Raw genomic sequence first — 22,956 nt, forward strand, 5'->3', positions numbered from 1 at the left:
ATTACATCATGATAGAGAGGTCAATTCTCTGATTAGATATCACAACCTTTAATGTAAGCACCTAACAATAAAGCATCAAAATATGTGAGCCAAAACTAATAGACTTGCAAGAAGAAACAGATGAATCCCTTTTATAGTTGGATATTTTAATACCCACTATCAGTAATTGACAGATCCAACAGGCAGAAAATCAGTAAGGATATAACTGAAATGCACAACACCATCCATCAACTGGATATAATTGACATCTATAGAATACTTCATCCAACAACAGCAGAACATACATACTCAAGTTCTCACAGAACATTCATCAAAACAGACCACAAAATAGACCATAAAACAACATGAACAAATTTAAAAGACTAAAAATCATTCAAAGCATGCTCAGACCACAACAGAATTCAACTAGAAACAAATAACATAAAGATATGATAAAATCCCAAATTCCTTGGCAATTCAACAACAGCCCTCTAAATAATAGATGGACCAAAAAAGAGTCTCAAGAAAAATTTACAATATTTGAACTAAAAACTGAAAATAGAATTTAACAAACTAGGGATGACGCAGCAAAAGCATGACATGGAGGAAATTTATAGCATTGAACACATAAATTTAAAAAGAAAAAAATATAAAATCAAAAATCTAAGCTTCTACCTTAAACAACTAGAAAAAGAAGAGGAAATTAAATACAAAGTAAATAGAAAGAAATAATAAAAATTAAAGTAGAAATCAAAGAAATTGAAAAAAACAATGAAACCAGAAGTTTTTTTAAATGATCAAGAGAATGTGTTTAGCCAGATTGACTAAGTAAAAAAAGAGAGAGAAGACACAGACAACTAATATCAAAATTAAAAAGAGGAGTCATCACTACTGATATCATGAACATTAAGAAGATAATAAAAGAATATTTTTAACAACTCCATGCTGATATACTTGATGACCTAGATGAAATGAGCTAATTCCTTAAAAGACATGATCTACCAAAACTCACATAAGGATAAGTAGATAATCTGAGTAGGCTTATATCTATTAAAAATTGAATCAATAACTAATAACCTTCCAAAACAGAAACGATCAGACCCAGATAAGTTCACTGTCAGATTCTACCAAGTATTTTAGAAAGAAATTATACTAATTCTCTACAATCACTTTCAAAACATAGAAGCAGAAGCAATGCTTTCTAACTCAATCTCTGAGGGCAACATTGCCCTAATACTAAAACCAAGACATTATAAAAAAGGAAATCTACAGACCAATAAACATAGATGTGAAAATTCTCAACAAGGTATTAGCAAATCAAATCCAAAATTGTATAAAAATAACCATACACCATGCCCAAATGGGATTTACCCTAGGTATGCAAGACTGGCTCATCATTCACAACTCACTTAATAGAAAATGGAATATTATTCAGCCATAAAAAAGGAAGGAAATCCTGCCACTTACAACCTTAGGATAAATGTTGAGAGCATTCTGCTAAATGAAATAAGTCAGAAAAAAACCAATACTATATGATCTTACGAATATAGAATCTGAAGAAAAAAAAATTTGTAGGAACAGAATAGATTGGTAGTTGCTGGGGCAGTGGGTATGGAGCAAGGAGAATGGTTTGAGGCAGTCAAAGAATACAAATTTTCAGTCATAAGATGAATAAGTTCTAGGGATACAATGTACAGCATGGAGACTATATTAATACTATTGTATTCTTGAAAGTTGCTAACAGTAAATTTTAAAAGTTCTCAACACACACAAAAAAATTGTAACTATATGAGGTAATGGTTATGTTAACTAACCTTATTGTGGTAATCATTTCCTCCTGCATCATATACATATATAAAATCACTATGTAAAAAAAAAATAAAATAAAAAAAAAATCACTATGTTGTATACCTTAAACTTACACAGTGTTATATGTCAATTATAAATCAATAAAGGAGGGGAAAAGGTTAATTAATATAATCTATCACATCAGTAGGCTAAAGAAAAAAATCATAGATCAAATCAATATATGCACAAAAATTATTTGACATAACCTAACACCCATTCATGATAAAAACTCCCTGCAAACTATAAATAGAATAGGAATTTCCTTAACCTGATAAAGACCATCTATAAAAACCTATAACTAACAGCATACTACATGCTTCCCCAATAAGATCAGAAACAAGACAAGATGCCCACTGTTACTTGCTCAACATGGTACCAGGATTCCTCGTTATTGCCATAAGACTAGAAAAAGAAATAAAAGATACACAGATCTGTGTATCTTTGGATGTAAATAATAAAACTGTCTTTGTTCACAGATGACATGATTGTTTACATGGAAAATCAAACAACAACAACAATAAAAAAAATCCCATGGAACTCATAATTGTTTATAGAGAGGTTGCAAGATACAAGGTTAACATATAAAAGTTAATGGCTCTCCTATATACAACAATAAACAAGTGGAATTTAAAATTATAAAAGACAAAAAAATAAAAAATTATAAAATTATAAAAGACTGCTATTTATATTAGCACCAAAATATGAAATACTTTGATACAAAGCTAACAAAATATGTACAAGATCTATATGGGGAATGCTACAAAACTCTAATGAACAAATTCAAAAAACTAAACAAATGGAGAAATAGCCCAGGTACATGGATAGGAAGATTCAACACTGTCGAGATGTCAGTTATTCCCAAATTGATTTGTAGATTCATCACGATTTAAGTCAAATGGCAGCAAGTTATTTTGTGGAGACTGACAAACTGAGTATTGAAAGAGAACAAAGTTAGAGGACTGACACTTTCTAACTTCAAGACTTACTATAAAGCTACAGTAATCAAAGCATTGTAGTATTGGTGAAGGAATAGACATTGATCAATGGAACAGAAAAAAGAGCTAATAAATAGTCCCATGCAAATAATCAACTTTGAGAAAGGAGCAAAGTCAACATAGTAGAGAACATGGTCTTTTCAACAAATGGTGATGGAAAAACTGGACAGTGACATGAAAAAAGAAATCTAGACATAGACCTTACACCTGTCACAAAACTTAACTCAAAATTGATCAGACCTAAACGTCAAATGCAAAACTGTAAAAATCCTAGATCACCCAGGAGGAAATCTAGGTGACTTTGGATATGGTGATGGATTTTTACTCTTCACCACAAGCATGATCCATGAAAGAAAAAAAAAAAACTGTTAAGTTGATTTTATCAAAATTAAAATTTTCTGCTTTGCAAAAGATACTATTAAGAGAATAAAAGGACAAGCCACACACTTGGGGAAAATTGTTGCAGAACATATATTTGATAAAGAACTCACCCAAAACATACAAAGAATTATTAAAACTCAACAATAAGTAGCCAATTTTAAAATGAACAAAAGATTTAAACAGACATGTTACCATAGAAGACATATAGATGGCAAATAAACAAATAAAAAGATGTTCTGCATCATATATTACTAGGGAAATTAAACTTCCAAATTAAAGCAATTAGGTAAACACCTATTAGAATGGCTAAAATCCAAAATACGGACAGCAGCACCAAATGCTGGCAAGCATGTCAAACAGGAACTCTCATTCATTGTTGGTGAGAATGCAAAATGGTACAGCCACTTTGGAAGAGTTTGGCAGTTTCCTACAAAAAAAACTAAACACTCTTAACATATGACCCAACAGGTGTGCTCCTTGGTATTTACCCAGAGGATCTGAAAACTTATCTCCACACAAAAACCTATACAAATATTTATAGTAGCTTTATTCACAATTGCTACAACTTGGGAGAAGCCAAGGTGTCCTTCAGTAAGTGAATGGATAAACCATAGAATATCCATATAATAATAATGGAATGTTACTCAGTGATAAAAAAGAAATGAGCTGTCCAGCTACGCCTTCGGCTCAGGGTGTGATCCCAGTCTGGGGACTGGGTTCCACATCAGGCTCCCTATGAGGAGCATGTTTTTCCCTCTGCCTATGTCCCTGCCTCTCTCTGTGTGTCTCTCAAGAATAAATAAATAAAATATTTTTTTAAAAATAGGGTGGGGGTAGTATAAGGGAATGGATTAAAAAATCAAAACCTGACTGTATACTATTTATAAGAGACACACTTTATATATTAAAAATATAAGGAAGTAGAAAATAAAAGGTTGAATGAGTGAAAGCATATGCAAACAGATGAGGCTATATTAATACCACACGAAATAGACTTCAAGACAAGGAACATTATCAGAGGGGATCCCTGGGTGGCTCAGTGGTTTGGCACCTGCCTTTGGCCCAGGGCGTAATCTTGGAGTCCCGGGATGGAGTCCCACATTGGGCTTCCTGCATGGAGCCTGCTTCTCCCTCTGCCTGTGTCTCTGTGTCTCTCATGAATAAATAAATAAAATATTTTTTTTAAAAAAGGAACATTATCAGAGATAAAGATGGTTATTTCTAAATGATAGACAATTCATCAAGAAGATATAACTAACCCTAATTATATGCTCCTGATGACAGAGCTTCAAAATATATGACGTAAAATTGACAGAACTAAAGGATGAAATAAAAAATTCACAATCATGGTTAGAGATTTTGACACCCCTGTGTCAGTAAATTGATAGAACTAGATAAAACTCAACAGGAATTTAGATCAGAACAACTATATCAAACCAAATGTCTTACTGACATTTATAGAACACTATACCTAACAAAAGCAGAACACATATTCTTTCAAGTACACAGAACATTCAGCAAGCTAGTCTATATCATTGATTATAAAAAAATTTACTTTAAAATATACAGAATATGTGCTTTAACCACACCCTGATCACTTTAAATTAGAACATCATACAAAAACATAGCTAGAGAATCTCCCAATTATTCGTAAATTAAGTAGCACACTCCTAAATAATCCATGGGTTAAAGAAGAATTCACAAATAATACTAGAAAAATATTCCTAAGTAAATTATGATGATAATAACAAATAAGAATTTGTGGGATGGTGCTAGAGCAAGGCTTAGAGGGAAATTATAGTTTTAAATGTTTATATTAGAAAATAAAAAGCCTAAAAATCACTTATCTAAGTTTCCACTTTAAGAAGCTAAAAAGAAAAATATACTCAAAAAAAAGCTTTAAAAAGGAGAAATAACAAATTAAGAGCAGAAATCAATAAAATATACAAAACAAAGAATAGAAAAGAAACATCTGAGAAACTGTCATGCCTACAAGAGTCTAACGAGACATGACGACTAAATGTTATATAGTAATCTGGACAGGATCCTGAAACAGAAAACAAGCATTAGTATACAACTAAGGGGGCAGCCCAGGTGGCTCAGCGGTCGAGCGCCTGCCTTCTGCCCAGGGCGTGACCTGGAGACCCGGGATCGAGTCCCACATGGGGCTTCCTGGATGGAGCCTGCTTCTCTCTCTGCCTCTCTCTCTCTCCTGAATAAATAAATAAATATATATATATTTTTTTTAAAAAAAGTTTACAACTAAGGAAATCTGGACAAATAATGAACATTAGATAATAATAATGATGATGTGCCTATATTGGCTCATTAGTTATGACAAATATACCATAGTAATTTAAGTTGGTAACAACAGGAGAAACTGGGCACAGAATACATGGGTATTCTCTGTTATAGCCTTGCAACTTTTTTATAAATCTGAAACTATCCTTCCCAATTCATTTTATGAAGCCAGCAGAAGCTTGATCCCCAAACTAGAAAAAGACATTACAAGAAAAATACATTACAGACCAATACAATTTATGATCTATATAAAAAAGGATAATAGAGATTGACAAAGTACAATTTATCCCAGAAATGCAGGACTGGTTCCACAATCAAAAACCAATCTATTTAATTCACCACATTAACAGAATAAAGGGAAAAAATCATATTATCATCTCAATTGGCCCAGAAAGAGCATTTGACAAAATCTAGCATTCATTCCTAATAAAAACTCTGAGCAAAACAGGAATAGAACAAATTTTCTTATTCTGATAAAAGACATCTATGAAAAACCCACAGCTAACATAATTCTTACTGGTGAAATATTGAATTTCCTCCTAAGATTGGGAATACGTTCAGGATAAATTTTTTAAATCCACAAGCTATTTGTATTTTTAAAAATATTTGTATATCCCAAAAAGACTTTGAATTTAACTTAACATTTATTGAGTACTTACTAGGTGCAAAAGAGCTGCTAGGTGTTGGGGATTCTTTTTAAATGGTAAGAAGCAGTCCATCTGTCAAGAAATTTCTAAATAAATTAAAAAGTAAGACAGACAGTCATTAAAAGTAACTAGTCAAATTAATATATGCTAGAGGGCCAAATGATGCAATAGATGATAAACAGCTCAGGCTTTCAGAGTCCAGATTTTCTAGGGCACAGACTGATACATTAAGGAGTTTAAATCTTATTCTATAGGTTATGGGGCTTTCCATAGGTTGTTTATAGGCCTTTGAGCAGAGGAATGGTATAATAAAGATTCTACAATTGGCATCATTGAAAGTATGTTTTGAAAATATGTCAATATGTCTGGGGATCTGTGTCCTTACTACCATTTTATTGCAAAACAACTAATGATCAGAGAGGTTAACTGATTTTCTCAAAGCTGTAAAGCAAGAAAAGGAACATGGGAAATTAGTGTGAAAAGGTAAGAGAATCCTGATTTCCTTCAATTGTAGGACTTTGATTGTCCCAGCCATTGGTTAGAATCTTAAAGAAGAATGCGAACAGGAGTCACTTCTCTTTGACAGCTCAGTGAGTCAAAAACATCTAATACTGAACGTCTGTCTTCAGACAATGGTAACCAGGAAAGTATGCAAAGGCTGGAGGAAGGGGGGAAAGAGTTAAAATTGGCTACAAGGAACAGATGGTCTTCTCTACTGAATTCCCACCTTCCTTTCTCTCTTTCCTACACCCACTCACCCACTCATCCAAGTGCACACACACATGCACACACATACACACACACACACACACACTTCATGAGCTCCCTGCTGCCTGTCAGTACTGACAACTAATCCACTGGTAGAGAAATCTGTCTCCTTCCCATATTCAGAGGTTAATTGGAAGGCCATCCTTGGCATGAGTATGAGCAGACGCAGAAATTAATAATTATTTGAGTAAAAACAGATGAGATGCTGATAGCAAGCTGGTGATAATGAGCAATGATAAAGGGAGAGTCTTCAAGGACAAGCTCCAGTACCATGACACCCACCCTGAGAGGTAAATCCTATAGCCATCAGAAGAGTGAAGTCCTAGACTAATCCAGGAGATGAAGTGCCTGATTCTTTTTTTTTTTTTTTGAAGTGCCTGATTCTTAACAAGCACTACTCAATACATGAAAGATTGTCCCTACCACATTAAAGGGACAGCAGAGAGAGGTATGACATACTGGAGAAACACAGAAGACAGAATCTTAATCCTAGAAGAAAATAATCAAAGGGTCTTGTATGGTGACCCCCAGACCCAGTTGCCTTGGACTATACCAATTTTACCAATGAAAGTCCCTACATCTGGGAAATCCCTCAGTCCCAGGCAAACCAGAACAGTTAGTCATCTTAGCTTGGGGAGTCTTTTAATACTAAAAACTAGAGGTCAAACGGGCCCCACTCCAATGCTTATCTCTAGAGCCCCAGAGCCCCAGAAATTGTCCATCTACACAAGTAGGGAAAGAGGAGACTCTACATCCTTCCTCTGGAACCCACTACAATGGGAGAGAGTTCTGGAAGAACACTGTTACTCAAGTACTCAGTGATGGGGTTTTTTTTCCTTCCAGTAATCCAATAGATCCCAGAGTCTTATGGGTTTTTTCTCCCTCCTCCTCCTGTTCCTCTGGCTCTTTTGTTTCATTTGCCCAGGGAGAGTGGAACTTGAGGAAAGAAGGTTACCTTCTTCATTTGAGTTTCCAAAAGCTAATGCCCTGGAGGGAGAGAGCAAGGCTCAATACCTTACTTCCTGGTAAGTCTCAGGAAGGCTGCAAGATACCAGAGAGAAAATGACTGTGTAAGTTGCTGAGACTAACAAGAGCAGAAAAAGCTTGTCAGAGCCCCCTCACCTGGCACACAAGTAGAGCTACCAAAGATCAAGTGGTTGTGATTTTAGGGACAGTTGTCACAAACAGATGACAGAGGACCATACAGGAAGAGAGATCTCCACAAGACAACCCTGCCTCCTGTATAAGCATACATTGCCCCCTGTGTCTCTTCACATTGTTCTGTCTCCATACATGTCTGTCTCTTCTTACAAGGATATCAGTCATATTGGATTAAGGGCTCACCCTATGCCAGTATAACCTCATCTTAACTAATGACATCTGCAGTGACACTATTTACAAATAAGATCACATCCCGAGGTTCCAGGAAGGGCACCGATTTGAAAGGGGACACAGTTCAACCCAGTACATCATCTAAGGACTTTATTATAATCCACACTATAGGCCAATTGTAATGATCCCAATTTCTAGGAATGGTACCTAGGCACTCTTTAAAGATGTCCAGGTAATTCCAATGTGCCACCAAGTTTAAGACCACTGTTCTAAGGACTTTACATATTTTGTCCCCCTTTGTCCTCCTAATAATCCTGGGAGGGACTATCCGCATGTCATAGAGGAGATTCCTGAGACTTGAAGGGGTTAGAATAAACTCTGCTAAGGCTACATAGTCACTAAGGGATCAAGCTGGGAACTGACCAAGGCAATCAGCCCCAGGCTTAAGCACATAAGCCTTGCAGACTCATAGCTGAGCTTTACAGGAGCAGCTAAGCTGAGCTAGAAGGCACCCCCGCCACCCCAGCGATTGAAGGGTTACACTGACTTGCACGGGGCTTTCTTTGGAAAGCCTCCTCCTTCCTGGCTTTGATCCTAGCCCCTCACTTCCCTCTCCACACCAACATAACTCTTCCATCTGGCTCCACTCAGGGAGGGGGAACCTGAAAGTTTCTCTGAATCACCACTTCCAGTCTGTTGTGTGACTGCAGCTTTTAATAGTAACTACTATGCTCAAATAAAGAAGAGACTTCTGTTTCCACAATGGGAGAAGTATCCCAAATCCCAGATACCACCATGGCCCTGACCAATGGATGCCAAAGATCCCTGAGAGAGAACAGAGCTCTCTCAAAGCTCTCCCACCAAGGGGACTGGTTGTCAGTTCTGGAAAGTTCCTGGTACCACAGCACGAGAGGCCTGACAGACCTGCTCCCAGCCCCACAGACCCTGCAGCCTTGGAACGAGTTGGGCATGTCAGACTTACGATTTACCCAGGCCAGAGTGGCATCTCCTAGAGGGTGCCATCCAAATGCAACTTTATTTTTATCTCCCATCATCTCTTTAAAATATACCTACAGAGAAACTGGGTCACTCATACATTGCTGATGGAAATGTAAAATGCTCAGCCACTCTGGAAAAAGTCTGGCAGTTTCTTAAGAAACTAAACATGCAACTACCATATGATCTAGGAATTATACTCCTGGGCATTTATCCCACAGAAAAGCAGACAGGTTCACGCAAAAACATGGACACAAATATTGATAGCTACATTATTTGTAATAGCCCCAAAAAGACTACAGCCCAGATGTCCCTCAACAGGTAAATGGTTTAAACAAACTTTGTTATCTCCATACCATGGAATATATACTCAGCAGTAAAGGGCAAGAACTTTTTATCTGTGCTAAGAAAAGGACACCAGGAGAAATCCTTGTGCTCTTGCAAATGGTCTGTATCAATGTCACAATCCTGTCCCCGATACTGCCCTAGAGTTTTACAAGACTCTTTGGGAAGAGTCTTTGGGAAGAACTGGGTAAAAGGTACAAAGGATCTCTCTGTATAATGTCTTTTTTTTTTCCTATATGATTTCTTACATGTGAAGCTATCATTATCTCAAAAGGTATAATTTTTTTTAAGTTTTAAAACTATATTCAGTGAGGAAAGTTTCTGTTAGCCCTGGATGAAAGCCCCAGCAGGCCCCAAGATTTTCCTGTTGACCTTCAGTCCTAAAGTCATTATGTCAAGAAACACAGTCCCTGGGATGCCTGGGTGGCTCAGTGATTGAGTGTCTGCCTTCTGCTCAGGGCATGATTCCAGGGTCCCCAGATCGAGTCCCACATTGAGCTCCCTTCGAGGAGCCTGCTTTTCCCTCTACCTGTGTCTCTGCCTCTCTCTGTGTGTCTCTCATGAATAAATAAATAAAATCTTAAAAAAAAAAAAAAGAAAGAAAGAAAGACAGTCCCCATTTCATAATCAGAATGCCCGCCCCTATGTAATAATCAAATCTCCCTAACTAATTTGGAGGTAAGTAGTCTCTCTTTGTCAGGTAGGGCCAGTTGAAAAAGGCCCCTGCCACCTTGGGGGAGGTGTGATCAGCTTCCCCTCTGTCACTCACCTCCTCCTTGAAGTTGGGAGAGAGAAGAAGGGATATCAGAGGATTCATACTGAAAAGGAATGGTTTTGAGATGGCTCCTCTTCTCTCTCAAGGGTACTTTCATTGGTTCTTTATAGACTTCCCTGCTGGTCAGACAGCAACTCCCACCACATGGGCGTGTATTCATTCCTTCATCAGTCCCTGGTTTGCCATGTGGCCTCCACAGATAATAGTCTTCTATCCTGCGAGACTCTAAGAGTATAAACCCGTTTCAACCAGGAGCAAGTCTCTCCCATCAAAGCAGTGAGCCCATTTCTCAGCCTCTAGATGTCCTGGGGGGGAGTCACCCACACAGGCCCACTCAGCCCTCACTGAAGGGAACCACAGGGAGCCCTCCTTCTAATCCTGAGAGACATCCCCTCACAGGCTTAAGATGAAAATGGACACCCCTGGTGGGGAGTCGGCACAACTTGCCCTGAAGAAAATCTCTTCACAAAATGCTCACACCATTCCCACATTCAACTTTGTGTCCCTTTTATGGGACTTGATCCAAACTTCCAAGATGATATCCTGTCACCTCAACCATACTGGAAGGCTGGAGGGAAGGAACACACCCAAAAGAGAGGTTGGAAGAGAAGGAAATCCCTAAGAGTCACAAGAGAAAATCAGCATATAAAGTCTAAGGTTGATCAATCAAAAAATAGTAATGGGTAACGATAAATACGAAAAACAAAACAAACAAAAACCTGACCGTAGAGCTGGGACTAACTGTGACTCGAGACCGGAGGCTGGGAGAGTGGGGTAGGGTGTGAGGTTTTGTTCATCATAAACCTTTTAGCTCTGGGACTATTTTCCTCCATGTGTGTGTCTGTGACTATGAGGTAAATACAATGTTGCTTACTTTTAGAATCGGGGACAAAAATACGTAGCCCCAGGATGATGAAATGAGATCACATGTGTAAGAAGCACAGTACATTCCCTGTCAAAAATAGACACTCTTGTGAACACCTCTGCCTCATGGCTCACAACTTTGCACTCATTTTCCATTACTGACCTTCCCTCTCACAGACCCTCCATGAGGAGGTATCAGAGAAAAGAGCCAGTATCTCCGAAGCCCTCACATTCTTTTCTACCTCCCCTCTAATCCATATGTCTTAGTTTTTTGTGAGTACTATTACAAATTACCACAAAGTAGGAGGCTTAAAATAACAGAAATATATTGTCTCATAGTTCTGGAAGCTAAAGGTTCAAAGTCAAGATGTCAGCATTGCCATGGTCCCTCCAGAGTCTCCCTCAGGGAACCCCTCCTTGCATCTTCCAGCTTCCAGTGGTTCCATGCATGCCTTAACTTGTGGCCATCATCACTCCACTCTCTCTGGGCCACACTGACTCCCCTTCTGCCTCAAAACTTCCTCTGGTTCTCTCTTAGGGGAATATTTGTGACTGCATTTGGGCTCCACCCAGACGCTCTAGGATAATTTCCCCACCTTATGAATCCTTAACTTGATCCCATCTATACAGTCCTACTTTGCCAGCTAAGGAAACATTCACAGGTTCCAGGGATGAAGACCTACCAAAAAGGGGGAGCCACCATTCAGCCTGTTGCACAATGTCTACATCATTGCATGCCTGGGTCACTGCTCCCCTGGGCTCCGACATATGCACCTACGGTGTCTGGAAGAACCCATGTCAACAACTTTGTCACGGCATTCCACCATTGCTCAAAGCCTAGATCAGCTCCCTCTACCACAGAGGGAGAGCCGGCTACACCCTGAAGGGGCCTGGGAAACCCTCTGGTCCCTCTTGCACCTGATGAGGAACCCAGGCTGCAGGGATTAGGAAGCTTACCCAAGGTCACTCAGCTCATCAGTTACCAGTTTGAGGGGGGGTCTCCTCATTCCTCAGTCGATCATCTTCTCACAAACACCATTCCCTACATGGTGTTCATCAGCCCCATCTCCTTCTCGGGAATCTTAGCACCCATCACCTAAGCTTTGTTTTTACAGCCCAAGTTGTCTATATGTAAATAACCTTGCCTTGAATTCAAGTCAGAGCCCAAATTCACCTCTTTTAGAAAATCTTTCTCTGGCAAAAAATGTCTAACTCTAATTATTTCTTTGTCCCGTGTTCCCTCGGAACTTCTATATTAATTTGGTGCTGTATTAATCTCGCTCACCTATTTGTGGCCTCTTAAATATTTTCACTTTTATATTCTGTTTGCAAGTTTAAGCCTGGATTTTTTATCACTGATGTCCTTTCCCATACCACTCAATCCATAACTGGCCCCCTGTCTTCTCCTTCTCTCTCCCTCCCTCCCTCTTTCTCCTTCCCTCCCCCTCCTCACACACATGTGCACACACACACATGCATCGACATGTACAAGTTGCTGTCAATGTGTCTGAAATGCTAGTGACTGAGGGTCCCCATTCTATGAACGATAGTCAGATGAGAACGTGTCACAAAACCTCATACAGTACTATTATAATGAAGGTGAAATTTTGTTTAAAATCATGTGTTTTTTTAAAAAAAAAGAATCATGTGTTTTTTTTCTTCTGGGTTTCTGAATATGTTGCCATTGCCCTAGAATTACCAAAGGCACCCAGAGACTCCCAACTCCCTGCAAAGGCAGAATTTTTACAGAAAGAATACAAAAAGAATGGTAAGAGTAACTATCAGTTTATAGCATTCAGAAAGCAGGTTAAACAGCAAAATGTTAGCTTTAAGGCCAGGCTTGGTCTTTAATTTTTTTTTAAAGATTTTATTTATTTATTCATGAGAGACACAGAGAGAGAAAGGCAGAGACACAGGCAGAGAGAAGCAGGCTCCCTGCAGGGAGCCTGGTGTGGGACTCAATTCCAGGACCCCAGGATCACGACCTGAGCCAAAGGCAGATGCTCAACCACTGAGCCACCCAGGTGTCCCCAGATTTATGTCTTTAAAAGCAGATTTTTCCAATTCTGCCCCAACCCATAACCCCTTTGTAATCCTTCCCCCACTTTACCAAGGACTAAGCCCAGGTACCACTAATGCATAAAAATCCACCCATCGCTTAGACCGTATGCCCCCTCCAACACGGCAGGAAGGCCAGAATGCTTGCCACCCCAGAAAAGAAGTTCACCATCACACAGGAGAGAAAAGGAGAGATCCATCCCTCTTCTAGCCTGGAGGTTGTTGGAAGAGGATGCAAGAAGAGTAAAGCTGTTAGACCTGTATCCCCCATTCCCCTCCTTGAGCTTTGGCATTGAATAAGTGAACCTAACAGTAGGAGTTCTAGCCACTGTCCCTATAGAGATTTCTGGTTAAAGAACAACTCCCAAACTGCCTGCACCAGCCTAGGGTCAGGCAGCAACAATGTGGCCGCAAAACAAAGACGGAACAAGGAGAGCTCTCAGATTTCACTTTTCCCAAGCCACTTTCCCTTCAGCCTGGTACGGATGTAGAGTTAGGGGCCTCTACATCCGTATAGAGGTCCCTGATTCCAGAGGCCTGTCAGGGACCTATGTCTAATGACGGGAGCCAGCAGGGGTCAGAGGTCAGCCCAGGAACCTACGGGCCCTGGGCCAGCCCAGGTTACACCAGGCACACCCAATGCAGGATGCCCTAAGCAGGCAGGAACCAGTACAAAGAAGCAGGGAGCTGACACCACAGCCCCCAAGACTGAGAACCCCAGCTCCTCCCCTCCCTGCTGAGGTCAGAAGAGCCACAGCCCCTCCCCCATCCACCGGATGCTTCCCATACACCAGATGCCATCTTCGGAAGAGAAGCAGTAGGAGAATGGAGGCAATCTGAGATTCAAAGCATTTTTTTCCTAGAAAGGCTGAGCATTCCTTGAAGGCTCTGTTTAAATGCTCAAATCAGACATTCGCTCAAACCAAATTAGACATTTAGTTATTTTTTTCCCACTGTAGGGTGGGGGAAGGGGGAATCATGAATTAAACAGCTATAAACAAAATATAGAAATTACATTTCCTCGTCATATCCAAGCTGTAGTGAGTTAAATTTTTCAAAGCCATTACACCAGCATGCCCTTTCTTGGGAGGCTGACAGCTCTAGATTAATTTCCGAATTTGCAAAATACCCAGATAACAATGAGGACAGAAATTCTTCCCCTAACTACAGAGAAGTGAGTTACCTAGCAATGGGTCACTGATTTATCATACCAGCTGTATGTAAATTAAATTTTAAAACTCAAATTGATTTCATTTCCAGTCACTAAATATCCAGGTGGCTTGCTGCATTAATTAGAATTGACATGGAGGTTAATAATTTCACCCTCTGACCTCCACCTCTTCAAAATCAGAGGCCTTGCTATTCCTGCTAATAACATTGTAGGGTGGGGGTGGGGGAAGGTGGGAGTGGATCGGGAAGCAGGGGCCTGATGAATCATCCAGGAGATGAATTGTTCACAACATCCTCCCCTGGCGCCTGAGCAGGGTATGTTATCACATTGGCAGCTGGCAGCAGGTGCATCAGAGTGATACAGCTGGGCAAGGTGGAAATCAATAAAGCTCCATCACCTGCACAAGACAGTCTCTCTCCTCAGCACCTAGTGACCTCCTGATGCAGGCTTTACCCTGGAAAAGAGCCAACAGCTTCCCATCCCCCAGAAGCCCAGGCAAAATGAAGCTCTAGCCACGGACGAACAGCTATCCTAGGCTGGGTTCATAGCATTGCCATGGAGCAGGGGACAAAAGCAAGACTGGGTACCAGTGATGTGAGGCCTTGCTGACTTCAGATGCTTGGGAGACAGATGCTGTCAGCCAGATGCTCTTCTAAATAGAACATGTGGGGTTAATAGCATTTTTTTCTAGTTTCTCTCTGCAGGCAGACTGTGTTTGGCAAAGGGTTTAAAGGTGAGGTTGTGGAAACCATTTGTGGAAATTAGGTGAGAACATATCTACATCCTTCATCAGCTGCTGTTGAACCCTCCTCTAAATGGTCTTTAATGGACCAAGTATCAAACATTTGACTAAAGTGACCTAATTCCAAAGACCATAAGTACTTTGTAGATACCTACTTGGATCTGGATTCAAACACTGCCAGGGATGAGCACAACAATATGGCAGCTCCGTGAGATACGTGTCTGTTTCACAGTCCCCAGGTTCTAAATGTTCACTATAATGGTCTTAAAACAAAACAAAAAAACCAGGGTCCATTTTTTTCTTGAAAGACTACCATAAGTGGTGGTCAGTATCCCAAGTTATTCAAAGCACCCATTGTTTTTTTTAATATTTTTTTTTAATTTTTATTTATTTATGATAGTCACAGAGAGAGCGAGAGAGAGAGGCAGAGACACAGGCAGAGGTAGAAGCAGGCTCCATGCACCAGGAGCCCGATATGGGATTCGATCCCGGGTCTCCAGGATCGCGCCCTGGGCCAAAGGCAGGCGCCAAACCGCTGCGCCACCCAGGGATCCCCCAAAGCACCCATTGTATTGAAGATGGCAACTGTGACTTGGAAGAAATCTCATGTTCGTGTGTGAACACCTGCATTCATTTCTGCTCAGCCACTTTCTAACTACATTAACCTGGACAACTTACTGCTCTGAGTTTAAAATAAGAATCATGTTAATATCCAACAGTTCCACTTCAATCCAAGCGTCATGTGTCCAGAACTATAGGAGCTCAGGGTTCAAAATGTAAAGGGTATCTATCACCTAACTTTGGAATCCCTCTGGCTTGGCTCTCCCACTCCGCAGCTGGGGACTCTCAGGCAACTTTCTCCACTTTAAATCAATGACCCAGGCAAGCTGGAGTCAGACTAATTTGGACAAATCCCAACTGGGCCATTTACGAGCTGTCCACTTTGCATAAGTTATTGGCCTTTCCTTACTGGTAAAACAAGGGAATCCTGGGGCATCTGGGTGGCTCAGTCCATAAAGCTTCTGCCTTTGGCTCAGGTCATGATCCTAGGGTCCTGGGATGAGAGCCCCACATCAGGCTCCCTGCTCAGTAAGGAGTCTGCTTCTCCTTCTCCCTCTGCCCCTCCCCCCCAACCTGTGCTCTCTCTCTTAAATAAATAAATAAAACCTTAAAAAAAAAAAAAAAAAAAAAAAAAAACAAGAGAATCCTAATGGCAGTTTCATAAGGTTGCTGCAAATGCCTAATGATAACATATAGTATACCCTTTGGCAAGCTGCCCAAAATAGAGACTCAATTCAGGTAGTTCTTTTGTTTTTGTTGTTGTTGTTGTTGTTGTTGTTTTAATTAAAAAACAGTTTGTGGTAAGAATAGTTAACTGGCATTAGGACCAGTACTTAGTCAATGCTAAGTAATTTGTTTGTTTTCTTTGATCAGCAGGAAACTTCAAGAAGCAAAGGATACAACTCTTAAAAAGAATATTAAAATGGTGGTAAATACAAGGATAGGCCTCATAAATGCTATGGGACACAAAAAAAGTGACTGGAAGAGACTAAGAAGTTTTGAGAGGGAGGTGACATTGGACTGAGAAGTCTGAGTAGGGTCACAGAGAGTGTTAGAGGGAGAAACTTTCCTCCACTCTCTTATTTTCAGTAGCTGGGGCCTGTGAATTAAACTAATAAAAGGCAGATTGATAAGAAAAAGGTTTATTTCCTATGTACACAGGGACAGCCTCTCGAAAAGAAGTGAGGCAGTTAGGCCTATGAGCTCATATACCATTTTAACAAAGGACAATAAATTCTGAAAAAATGACAAGATGAGGAAAAGGGGATTGAGCTCTAAGAGCAATGAATTGTGGGAAGGTAAATATATGAGAAAATCTAATGGAACATAAAGGTCACTTAGCAAGATTTGTAAGTAAAACTCAAGTCTGCAAAGCAAACTTCACTAAATCTTCCTACAATCTTAAATTAAATCTTAAAAATCAAATCTAAATGAAATATAACCAAACCTTATCTCCAGTGATATGAGTCGAGTTGTTTCTGGTGACTGAGTCATTCTTTTCTTCCTGATATGGAAGATAGGAAGGAGGACATCTTCACAAAGGGAAATTTCTGCTCTGCTTTTAGGCAGAGAGGGGGGAAGGCTGAGAATTCCTTCTGTATTTGCTATATCTTCAATGTCTTCAGCTCAAAATGATCTTTATGCCAAAGTGGCATATTTTCAGGTGGCATATTCTGATCCCCTTCAATTAAGAGCAAAGTCATTCCAGGCTAAGGTAGCTTGAGCAACAGCTTTGAGTTTGAGTTGTGTTATAGCACGCAGAGCGGGGGACAAATGAAGAATCTGATATGGTTAGAACCCCAGATACGTGGGTAGTGGAAGATCTGAGGAAGAATCATTACTAGAAGAGAAGCTAAAAAGACAGAAATAGAGTGGTATCAAATTGTCATGGGCTTTGTATGCCATGCTGAGAATTTACCCTTCATCTGTGGGCTGGTGTTTCTCAAGATGGGGGTCCATGGATTATCTGCACTGGAATAACCTAGAGTGTTTATTAGAAAAGCAGCTCCTCGGCTCTCCCCTGGACTCATGTCTGGACTCACCCTGGATCATCACCCCTGAGAAGGGTGCCCAGGGCTCTGCCTATTTCACAGATGATCCTGATGCATACTGAAATTTGAGGGCCATTGTTAGAGCTAATACGGCCCTTTGAAAGGTGAAGGTAAAGACTGATTTTGAAAGAGACAGCTGTGTGGACAATGTCTTGGAGGGAGCAGGGCCTGGAGACAGGAAAGCAAGCAAGGTGGTAAGGGCCAACACAGGAGGCATCCCTGTGAGGAGGAGGTGGTGGACGAAGGGCGTGGGATCCTGGAGCTTTTTAGATCTTTCTAAGAACTAAAAGAGTGAATGAATGCAGTTCGATATCAAATGGGGATGTGTAATCAGTGGGCAGATTTGCAAGGGCAGTGAAGAAATCTCATTAGAACTATTGCTTTCTGGGAAAGTCTATGTGGGCAGGTGACAGATATGATCTTCTCTTGAGAGGCGGAAGTTACCAGTGGCTGTAAGTGACAAAGCCCCACTTCCTTTATTTGACCTACCAAGAATCCATTAGAAATCCCAGCAGCAGACCTGTCAGGCTAAACAACGGAAGAAAATCAATGTGCCCCTCACTTTATGAACCGAGAAAAAAAAAAAAAAGGAGAGAAGAACATGGCCCTAAGGCAGGAAAAGCCCATGCTACCCAATAATACTTATTCCTGGCTCCAGGAACAGCCAGGCATTAAAATCGGAGGAAAAATTAAGAAAAAAATAGAAATTAGGGAAAAGTATAAAGAAAAATAAAGATACTCTTCCTAAGGTAAGGCAGTCTGAGGCTGAAGCCAAAGAGGGGAAGACTTCAAGACAAAGCCGACTTCTCCTCTTTCCTCTTCCGTTCTTCTTGAAATCTCCTTACCACTTTTTCCAGCCACCCAGCTCCATGCCTGTATTTCATTAGAATATGAATGAGAAGCCCTTTGGGAGAATTTTATGCTGTCATGGCAACAGTCGCTATGGCAACCGTTAATTAATTGGATGCTGATGAAGTGGAGGAAGAAAAAAAGCCAACCAGAACGGATACAACTCCAGAGGAAGTCATGGTGTGTAGTAATTATATGAATTTCATTCAGCAAAGGCATGCAGCAGGTCAGAAATGCAAATATCTCCCCGACAGCCACCACCTACTCAGAAAGGCCTGCTTTCAGATCAGACACATGTGAATGAGGGGCTCAGGCCTAGACAATTCAAAAACAAAACAACAACAACAAAAAAAAAAAAATGAAAAAGAACACATATGGCTGCCCCAACATGGGCTGATTCTCCAGGGAGATAAGCTCATTCTAATATGGGGAGTTGGTTGATTCTACTAAGAGTGGCCACGGTGAGCAGCTGTAATGCATAATAACTGTTGCCTTCATGCCCTCTTTATGGGCAAATGGTACCAAAGGGGGGGGACAACAACTTGTGACCCTGCAGAGCTGTTCAACTATGAAGTGTCTTCTGGTTGAGGGGAGAGGAAGTTTGGTTTGCTACCATCTCATGATGGCTCCAGAGCTCCTCTGCACACAGATGGTCATGGTTCAAAACGAACATTTGTCTGGGGGCAGCAGAGGAGGAGCAAAGTAGGAGAGGTCCTGAAAGAAACCCTCACATCAGCTTTCTATTAAGAAAGCCAAGTGGAGAGGGAGGGGAGGGGAGGCAATTGCTGAGGTATTTTCTTAGTATTGTCCCCCTTCCCCTGCCCCCCACCTCCATCATCCAAATTATATTCAGACCCCAAGGGATTGAGGATTTGATTCCTTGGATGTTTTCTTGAAATTTCCATTTCACTTGCCCATTGAGGTTAAACCAGTGTGCATTAGTGAGGAAATACTGAGCATAGTTAAGAAGCCTTCCACCTCACCCCTACCTCCTGGCTCAAGCCAAGGAACCTCAGCAAACAGTACCCTAAGGCATTGACTGTTACACCTGCAGGCAAGCTCGGACCCAACTCCAGACTCTGCTGAGTTCTCTGCAACCTTTCCCTAAGGACCAGGCTTTGCAAGTGTTTAGGGTATTTGAAAATAGGGCTCTGGTGGTGCCTGAGTGGCTCAGTCCATTAAACATCCACTTTTGGCTCAGGACATGAACTTGGGGTCTTGGGATCAAGCCCCCACGTTGGGCTTCCCTGCTCAGTGTGGAGTTTGCTTCTTCCTCTACCACTCCCCCTACTGGTGCTTGCTCTCTCTCTCTCTCTCTCTCTCTCTCTCTCAAATGAATAAATAAAATCTTGAAAGGAAAGAAAGAAAAAGAAAGAAAGAAAGAAAGAAAGAAAGAAAGGAAGGAAGGAAGGAAGGAAGGAAGGAAGGAAGGAAGGAAGGAAGGAAGAAAGAAAGAAAGAAGAGAAGGAAGGAAGGAAAGAAGGAAGGAAGGAAGGAGAAAGAAAGGAAGAAGAAAGAAAGAAAGAAAGAAAGAAAGAAAGAAAGAAAGAAAGAAAGAAAGAAAGAAAGAGAAAGAAAGAAAGAAAGAAAGAAAGAAAGAAAGAAAGAAAAGAAAAGAGAAAAGAAGAAAAGAAAAGAAAAGAAAAGAAAAGAAAAGAAAAGAAAGAAAAAAGAAAAGAAAGGAAAAGAAAAGAAAGGAAAAGAAAAAAGAAAAGAAAAAAGAAAAGAAAAGAAAAGACAAGACTCTGAAAGCAACTCCTAAAGCTACAAATTCAACCACACTGGACTGGTGGACATGGAATCACACTTCATAAAGTAATGTCACTGCCTTGCCTTGCCAATCATCTGAAAACCCCATACACTCTCACACTCTTGTAGTGCTCAGAGAGTGTGACCTATTACTGCCTTTATTCACATCATTGTTATTTTCATCCAAAAGCGCCTTATCACATAGAGCACTGGACCAGGTGCCACATGGGTATGTTCCTTACTTCTGCCTCCAAAATTGTACAAAGACAAAAATGACCTGATTAACAAGTATTTCCTATTCATAGAGACATTTTCGAAAGGGGGGAAAAAAGACACCTAACCTATCCAAGTCTCTCTCTCGGAGAGGCTTAATGCAGAAATGCTAACCCACAAAAGTACATTCACATCCTCTTCTTATCTGCACCTCCATCACGCTATAAGGACAAAAGCTAATTATTTTCAGTCCGAGCCTAGAACAAAGCACACATATGGTCATCTAAAGGAGGAGGAGGAGCACCTTTTCATCTACTCAGGCAGCCATTCCAAGAGAGTCAATTTCCCCTTTTTTCCAGATAGCCAATTACTGTTTTTGCTGATAGAACTGAAGACAGAGTGGAGGAAGAGGAAAAGGAGAAAGGCACGCATGAATCAATGATCTGCTTCCAATAATAATCCATGCCATCTGGTCTGACTTTCCTGCCTTCCTGACAGATGCCCAAAGTACCTAGAAGGAACACAGAAACCAGATTCCTATGTGATAATATATATAATATATGCAATTTGTTGCTTAAATGATTAACTGAAAAAGTCAATTCAGTCTGTGATTAAGGAAACCATAAATGCCCCCTTGACCTCTGCAATATTTTAAATGGCTGTGAAGATTACCTCATTCTTGTTTCAGAAATCATTAAGGGTTCACCATAGAATTTGCAGAATGTCAGGGTTTCCAAGTGGCAATAAAATCTCCAGTAGATTCAGGGAAGGGATTGAATTGGAATCTGAGTGAACGTGGTGGCTGGCATCCCTGGCTCTATCAACTTGTGAACCATTTCACAAAATATCCAGACCCGGACAGCAATGTGCTCTGGGGTTCTTGGGGTAAAAGATGTCATTTCCCTGAAAATTGAAGCCATCTATGTAGGATGTGCTCAAAAGAGGGCACCTTGCAGAACTTTTCTTTTTATTAATATCACAGTGATTAATTCAAATCAAACCACTTTTGTATGTCTGAAAGTGGCAAAGTGGCCCTATTAATTTGTAATGATCACAGTATGGTTTAAGTGTTCGTATCAGTTTATAGCAGCCTCTGGTCAGTAGATTCATGATAGGTCAGGGGGAAAGTGATTTCTTTCACTTCCTCACAGTCAAGTGCAAATATCCATAGAGCTACCAGAAGAGAAAAAAAATATGGGCTGATAGGTTTTGTTTTTGTTGTGTTTTTTTTTTCACTTTAAGACCATTTTAAATACCTTGCAGTATAGTCTATCAAAAAGTATCAGTCCTATCCCACAAAAAATATAACCCACTAAAACAATGTATTTCTTTTTTAAAAAATGATTTTATTTATTTATTTATTTATTTATTTATTTATTTAAGAAAGAGAGAACACAAAGGAAGAGGGAGAAGCAGACTCCCCACTGAGCCGAGAACCCAATGTGCAGCTCCATCCCAGGACCCTGGGATCATGACCTGAGCCAAAGGCAGACGCTTAACCCATTGAGCCACCCAGGCACCCCTAAAGTAATGTATTTCTTCTGAACATATACATTTAACCTTTTTTAGTGCCTTTACCCTGGATGAGTCAGAAGACCCAGGTTCAAATCTTAGTCCTATCACTCTCTCCAAACTCATACAAGATACTTAACCTAGCTAAGCCTCAGTTTCTGTATCTCTAAAGGGAGTGCAATATCGAATGGGTGTCTATGTGTATAATCATTTATTCATATACAGACCTATATATATACCCAGTCACATACATGTATATATACATATACACATATATAAACACACACACACACTGACATTCATATGTGAAGATGCACTACACAGACGCCCCAAGCGTTGCAATGGACAGAGGCAGATAAAGCACAGTCCCCGCCTTTACGGAGCTTACAGCTCAGTGTCACCCTTCCTTTGAGTGCTTGTTTTTCCTGCCCAATGCTCTGTGAACTGCACTGAGTAACCTATTCTTAGAAGGCCAATGTTTCCTCTTATGCTGGGTGCTGGCATGATTATGGGATCGCTCTGGAGAATTCCTGAGGACAAGAATCCTCTCAAGTGCAGCCTTTTCTTTTTTCTGAATCTCTTCATGTACATGGTTAGCAATTGATTCTGCTTTACTCCTTCTCCTTAAACCTCTTCCAGGCTTTCCCCTTTTATCCACGTGTAAAAATACTCCCTCCTCCGGAACCCATGCTTCCCAGTTCCAGAACCACTGAGCCTCTCTTGCACCCTCCTCCGTGGCCACCTGGTCATTCCACTGAGAACATTGGCATCATTCTCTTGGTCTTCCTCTTCTGTCCTGGTGCTGCCATTGTCCTGCTG

Source organism: Canis lupus, chromosome 15, assembly GCF_048164855.1.
Source record: "Canis lupus baileyi chromosome 15, mCanLup2.hap1, whole genome shotgun sequence".
Taxonomy (NCBI): Eukaryota; Metazoa; Chordata; class Mammalia; order Carnivora; family Canidae; genus Canis; species Canis lupus.